The sequence below is a fragment of the Stenella coeruleoalba genome, assembly GCF_951394435.1.
Source record: "Stenella coeruleoalba genome assembly, chromosome: 13".
Classification (NCBI taxonomy): Eukaryota; Metazoa; Chordata; class Mammalia; order Artiodactyla; family Delphinidae; genus Stenella; species Stenella coeruleoalba.
Window position 1 is genome coordinate 61,032,026 of NC_137159.1, and position 7,831 is coordinate 61,039,856.

Here is a 7,831-nt window from a genome sequence, read left to right on the forward strand (position 1 = left end):
TGTGGTATATCCAGACGATGGAATATTATTCAGCGCTAAAAAGAAATGAGCTGTCGTGAAAAGACATGGTGGAAACTTAAATTCATATTACTAAGTGAAAGAAGCCAATCTGAAAAGGGCTACATAGTGTATGATTCCAATTGTATGACGTTCCGGAAACTCTAGAGATAGTAATAAGACCAGTGGTTTCCAGGGATTTGAGTGGAGGGAGGGATGAATAGGCAGAGCACAGAGGACTTTTAGGGCAGTGAAACTATTTGTGTGATACTATAATGGTAGATACCTGTCGTTATACATTTGTCAAAACCCACAGAATGTGGACCACCAAGGGTGAACCCTCATGTAAACTGTGAGCTTTGGGTGATAATGATGTGTTAATGTAATAAATTTATTGTTATAAATGCACCACTCTGGTGGGGGATGTTGCTGGGGGCATCTGTGTGTGTGGAGGGAGACTAGGAGTGTACAGGAAATCTCTGTACTTTCTGTTCAGTTTTGTTGTGAACCTACAACTCCTCTAAAAAAATAAAGTCTATTTTAAAATATTGGGGGGGAAAGTATTTTGAACTGAATGAAAATGAAACCATACCAAAATGTGTGGGATGCAACTAAAAAGTGCTTAGAGGAAAATTTATGTAGCACTAACCTCCTATATGGGAAAAGAAGAAACCTCTCAATTTGATGATCTTGGCTTTCTCCATAAGAAACTAGACAAAGAAGGGTAAAGTGAACCCAAAGTAAGCAGAACAAAGGGAATGATAAAAATAAGAACAGAAATCAATAAAATGTGTAAGAGAAAACCAATGGAAACAGCTGATTTTCTTGAGAAGATAAAAGGAAACCTATTCTGGCCGGTTCTTCAGACAAACTCCTGCCCAAATAGTTCAAGGAGGGGGCTTGCAACACCAACTCACACCCAGGAAAAATGACAGGAGAGGTCTCTGGGTAACAAGAAATACCTGTTTTCCCACGTGCTGGGAGTTAATCAGTTTCCAAAATCAAGTAAGACCCAATGTGTTCTTCAGTGAGGAAAAAGCACAGGATTTCTTTATTTTTCCAGGAAAGTTGTTTGGACCTAGTCATTTAAGAAGTTTACATATATACTGTATTTGAGAGTTCTAAAACATTATTTCTTTAAATAATTCTATAATTCCAGCTTCATACTTTAGACATCCTTCTTTCATCTTCATCCCCTGTTATTCAGAATTTATGAATTTGAACCTTCTTCAGAGCTTCCCTTTATTTATTTTTTAATTTCTTTTTGGTGGGGGGAGAAAGAGATCATTTGCTATGTTTATTCTTGCTTGAACAGACACATTCTAAATTGATCATCAGTGAAGAATAGGATAAACATTCAGGAGCAAATATGTCTATTCTCTTAATCCTGACATTTGAAGAAAATGTATGAGGAACCTTTATATAAAATAAATCAGATATTCAATAAAGGCAGTATAGTTCAGGAATCTAAGGTCATGATGACTATCCCAAGCCAATGAAGTAATTTTTTCAATGAAACCATTACTTGATCATTTAACCTCTAAAAACAGCATCATCAAGCAGATGATCAAAATTGTCACTGGAGAGTACACTGGACATACAAAGATGAGTAAGTCATGGACTCTGCTGCATAGAGTTTTTTGTTGTTGTTTTCTTAGTATTTATTTATTTGGCTGCACCGGGTCTTAGTTGCGGCACACGGGATCTTCGCTGCGGTGTGGGGTATATTTTTATTAGTTGTGGCGTGCATGTGGGACCTAATTCCCTGACCAGGGATTGAACCTGGGCCCCCGGCATGGGGAGCGTGGAGTCTTAAACACTGGACCACCAGGGACGTCCCCTCCAAAGAGCTTTCTTTCTTTTTTTGTTTTTCCTACCCTTCTTTCCTTATATGAAAGGTAGCACACTATATTCTCTTTTGCACTTTGCTTGCTTTTTTAACCCATAGCTTCACTTTAATTTGTTCCATGGCTTTTTTTAGCTTATTGGCTTTCTGTTTTCTTCTATGAGGAGCAAACCTTAAATGACTGTTGTTTTCCCAAAATTACTGCTGCATAGTTTTATTGCATTTACTAAAATCATACTGTATTTACTTAAATCTTTTTTTTTTCCGAGAAAAACTTGGATTTAAACCTGCCACTTATCAGATGTGTGGCTCTGGGACAAGTAAAACCTCTGAGTCTCTATTTTTCCTTCTAAAAATGGTACCTTCACATCTAGTATCCCAATTAAATCCCTCAAAGATAGAGCCAGGCTCGTGAAAGCCCCTCAGGAAGGCCAGTTTCTCCCCTCCCTTCCTCTTCATCCCCACCCCCTGCAAACCTTAGGCAGCTGCTAACAGCTCCTGGCCGCAGGGAGAAACTTCACTGTGGAGAATTCTGGACCTGGTAACCAAAAGCAACACATTACAAAGACCTCTTGTTTTTAGGAAGCTGCTTAATCTGAATGTTTCCAGGTGATTTATTTAGAAACCTCCTTAGAAAAGGAGTCAAACTAAAGTAAAACTAATTTTCTCCATTCCCAGTTTTTTCCAGAAAATAGGTATATTTAAGAGAATTTATAGGCAAAGCCCTATTCAGGAGGAAAAGCTAAGAAAGCTCCCTTTTAGTTCCCCAAGTATGCTTTGTCGAGATGCAGCCTTACTCCTTAAACCATGGAGAGGGGTGAACACCAACTGGGAGCCGACAATGCCCCATCCCTCTCCTATGACACACATCGAGAATCAATTTTAGTATAGCTTGCTTTAAGGACCTTGGCCTCAGAGCCAATCATTCTGCATATGGTTCTTCAGGCAGTGTCTCCTACCTGATCTACCCAGGCAACACCTAAGCACCATCCCAGCCCAAAGGCTGCCAGGGCACCACTCCAGGTGTGGTGAAGGCAGTGTAGTTGCAAACATTCATAAATCTGAAGAGGGAACTCTTTGTTTGCACTCTGCTCCTTAGTAAGGAAAAGTTTTCCAATCACTGGCAGATCATTTGTAGCTGGGGTAGGTGACTGGGGTAGGACTTGGCATTGTTGTGGATATGCAGAATCAGGGGCACCCAGAAACCTTTTGGGGGACAGTGTTGTGGTAGGGAGGGCTTCCTAGGGCATCTGGAAAAAAACAGCTGCTGTCAAGTGGCCAGGCAGTCCCTACGCAACAGGGGTCACTGCCATGGCCAGATGGGTGCCACGCTGCAGTAGGTTTGGCAGGTCAGACACAAGGACCCAAGTGGATGAGGTCAGTTTACTCCACAGTCAGCCCCCTTGTGCCGAGGACAACACAAAAGCGAAAGGGGCCAGATGACAGGCAACATGAGTGGGGACAGGGCACCAATTCTAGAAGGCAGTGAATTCACTTTATAGGCTGCAGCTGTACCCTAAGGAGCGGCCAGGTGGAAAGTCCCCGGCTGAGAAGAATGTTCTGTGAATGCGTCCTGCTAGATGGAGAGGCGGACAAAGTGACTGTGACAGCACCTCACTAACTGCCCACCTTGCCATGTTCCTGGGATGATGATCTCAGGCCATTGCAACAAGACGAGGGGCAGCCTGCAGCGGAGCCTTGCCCACGCGACCTATGTGGAGGTGTGCAAGGTTGCCAGGGCGCCACGGCAGAGCCATTTTCCTAAGGCGGCCACCCCATCATGTTCCACGGAAGGAAGTGGACATGAAAAAGGTTTCTACCGTCGAGTCTGCAGTTGGAGGGTATGCCTGACAGTCCTGAACTTCCTTTCACCCAAGGAAATTATCCCCAGATATAATTAGAGTTTGGTCAGAGGAAATTTCTTAGAGCCACTTGTTTCTAAAATGCTTAGTTTTTGTCAATGTCCAGAGTCCCTTGAAAGTCAAAACAGTTCATTTACCAAATACCTTCTCTTTAAAATAAAAAGGTTGAGGGAGGCTCCACACTGGGACTCCTTCCCTCTCCCCCTTCCTTCTCCAGATGGATATAGTATCTGCCACTTATTCTGTGTTTAAGGGCCTGTCAGCAGATGGACTAATACTGCCTGAGCTGGTGAGTAACTCCCACGTAATGATCAGGAAAATAGGAAAAGGGACACGGAAGGCAAAAGGCAACTTAGAACTTCAAGTAACAGTCCGGCCTCCCAAGATCTTGGATTTGATGCTGCAGAGTAGCAAACAGTTTTGTGTGTTTCCAGTGATATGCTAGCACCATTCATGGAACATTGGGACTGCATAACTGATGTCTCAGATTGATTTTACCCTCGTCACCAGAATATCCCTAGGCACCCCCAGCCTGGGTGCAAACGAAGTCATGTGAACGATAATTACTCAGTGGTGTTGGCTGGCCCTCACTGATATACTGCAGGACCAAGTATTTTGCGGGGGTCAGTGAGGGATGACCCAGATCCGCTCATGAACAAGGCTTGCCAGGACCATCTAGGCTGCCATGCATGTGGGCGACTCCCCACTGGGCTGCCGGGTGGGTGGGTGGGGGCCTCGACTGCTATTTGTCTTCAGAGATCTTTGCTAACTGGCCAGGATTAGAGTGACTCTGGGATGAAAGGGTTGGTTTTCCACTTCAAGAGAATGCCTCCTCTCTGTAGGTAGAAGCATGTGGGTGTTCCAGGCCTTGCATTTAGGTCAGAGGAGCTGGAAAGATCCCCTGGAGTTTCCACACTGCCGTTGTCCCCCAGTTCAATGAGGGTATTCTCTTAGGAGGAAACTAAATTACACCACCACTTTGCCATTTAGAAAACTTCGTCTGCTCGTTTATTTTGCTTGGTGCATGTCTTAGTCATAACCACAGCAGTTTGAACCTTCGACTTGTCCCTGTTCCCTCTTTGGCTTTAAAATGCCACACAATCCCCCTACTGAGATTGGAAAGAAACTCCCTTTTACTATAATTTCAAGGAGAACTTGTAGAGTATTAGGATAATTGAAAAAAAAAATCGATATCATAATATCAGGGTACAGGTTTACAGATGCCTTGGGGATGTCAGACCAACAACAATTCAATTGATTTGGGGTTTTGTTTTGGTGTTTGCACAGTTTCTATGGCTTCCAGAGCCTCACAGTTTCTGTGTCCTGGGCAGTCATGTAAAGGCTCTTTGTTGAGAACTCAGATTCCAGTTTGCCATTAATCTGAATACACCCTGCTCACCTCAACCAAGTGTGAAACTGGAGGAGTCTCAGAAAGGGGCTATTCAGCTGAAATTGTATTTTTTATAAGAAAGTCTCAGCTGCCACGCCGAGTAGAGTGTTTGCTTACTTGGGCAGTTTATTGCCTGTGGGCCCAGTTTGTGTAAGAGCGATGGCAGGGATGAAGTTAAGCTCAGTATTTTTCAATTATAGGACATTTAAAAAACAAAAACAAAAACGAAAACTAAAAACAAGAAAGAAAGAAAAGAAGCAAAGCCTGCATTGAAATTGTGATCTTTCAACCTTATTTGTTTTCCATGTAGATGGTTATTTAAACAGTACTTTTCTCCTCAATTAGGTCTTCATACTAAAAGCAGAGATGGATCCCAGAGGCAGCACTTCTTCCTCCCTGATGGTCTGAACAGTTTTCAATGGCTAATGGCCTATAAACAAGTAATGTCTTGTAGCCATTGAGGCCAAGAGAAGTGAGAAGGAGTCTTTGACAGTTACTGGTTTTCTTGGATAAAGCTTCTAAGCAAACAGGGAGACTGCCATGCCAGAAGACTCTGTTATTCAGCCTGCATTTGGTTCTCCAAATTCGGGAACTTGTGGACATCCGTGTGTCAGCATTCAAGACAATTTGATGCTTCAAGGAACCTCACAAGGTTTTTAAGTGCAAGGTGATCAGATAGAATGATGTGAGTGCTCATCCCAAATCAGCCACATCAGCTTGGTTTGCAGGGTAGCCCTGCTGAAGGAGGCTGCGCAGAGAGGTCAACCCTTAATGGGTGGGAAGTTTCACTCTGTTCCCTCTCTGCAGGCTGGTGCAACAATTTCCAGATGAAGCTCATTCTGGAGGAGAGGAGAGTGAGAGAGTTACCTGGTCCTCCTGTCCTGCTCTTGTCCTTCCTCTCCTTTCTGAGACTCTGCCATCTCCCTGACCCTGGAGTTCATGAGTTTCCCCAGGTTGCTTCCAAAAATTCCCCCTTTGCTTGAGTTACTGAGAGGAGAGTTTCTGTTACTTGCAATTGAGAGAACTTTAAATGACACAGCCTTCCATGGCCTGGCCCCTGCCTCTCCCTCCAGCTTCTTTTCCTGACACCCCTGCCTCAGCCTCAAGTTGCATGCTGTCACTGTGTGTCACACTGTTGCAAGCCTCCTTGCCTCCCTAAGCATCTTGGGCAGGGACCAGGTCTTATTTATCTTTGTACCCCAGCACCTGTCACAATGCCTGGCACATAATAGGAAGTTAAAACATGTTTGTTGAATGAAAGGAAGGTAAAAAGAAGTGGGATTTTCATTTCTGCAGGAAAAATGAGAGCGTAAGGTGAGGAACAGAGTTTCCCTATGGGTAGATACCTGAAGAGGGTTCTGGCCCTAGAAAAGCAGTGATTGTAACAGACAGTAATGAACCTCAGAAGGGTTCGAAAGAGTGGTGCAGTCCGCGTGGAATTAGATCCTCTCTTTCTTGCCATCATATCCTGTTTCTCTCTTCCTGAAATATCTCTGCCTCCCATTCTACCAGTGCCATTGTATTAGGGGTTGGAACTGTCAGGTTACTTAGATTCAGAGTTCTCATTCCCTGCATTCCATGTCCTTGGTGATGTGTGTGTGTTGTGTCCCCTAATGGGAAGGGACTAAGGACATCACTGGAAAATAGGTGGGTCAGGATTGTGCATCCAGAGAGCCTAAGTCTATCTGAGCAACTCAGGGAAGGCTCCAAAGAGGAGGCGGCATTTGGACTGAGACTTGAAGGATGATTAGGAGTTTAACAAGAGGATGGGGAGCCCAATGTGTTCAGGGAGCTACAAGGACTACGGCTGTAGATTAAAATCACGCAGCTTAAGTGAGGACAGGAGGAGTGATGGGGGGAAGTAAAGTTTGCACTGGATGTTTAACAGACTCCTCACTTTGTACATTTAATAGACCCTGAGATACAACTTAGCAGAATTATACATACATTTTAAATTGCCAAGCTTACTAGAGAACCCCCTATGCAGCCACTTTGGTTATTTCGTGTGTCACCATAAGAAGCAAAGCCATTAAGTATATAGACCCTGGAGTCAGGCTACCTGGGTTTAATTCCCAGATCTGCCTCTCCTAGTCCTATGACCTTGGGCAAGTTACTTGACATCGTCATGCCTCTGGTGCGTGATCTGTAAAATGAGAATAATAACAGTACTTCTTGCAATAAATCATAGGGATAAATGAGTTAATACATGTGAAGCCCTTAGAACAGTGCCCAGCATGCAGCAAACACTCACGAATCGTTAGGCACTTCATGATTATTTCTCTCATGAGGTTGTTTGCAGTCGCCAGTCATGCACTCTGTGCATAACCCCATGATATTAATTATACGATTTTAATTGTTCATTTGTGCATAGTTTCTCACTGGACTGTGAATTCCTCACAGCCATTAGTTGAATAAATATCTCTTTCCAAAGTAATTGAATTCATGCATTCAAGCATATTTCCTACTTACTACATTTATATATTGGTAACCCAAAAGAGCACTTCTCTTAGGATGGTGACTAGAAGATAACATTATATTTTGGAAATTCCTCTTTCAGGCTGGAAAATCCTTGGTCACAGAAGCATTGTCTTCTTTATAAAACCATGTTGGTCCCCCTGAGACTGCCGCTGGAAAACTTGCTTCAGGGAGGTTTTGTCCCGTTCAAATGGTTTAAAGAGCCCAGAGAAACAAGAAATATCTGAACATGGTCAGTTTGGCTGAAAATTTTTAGTAGAG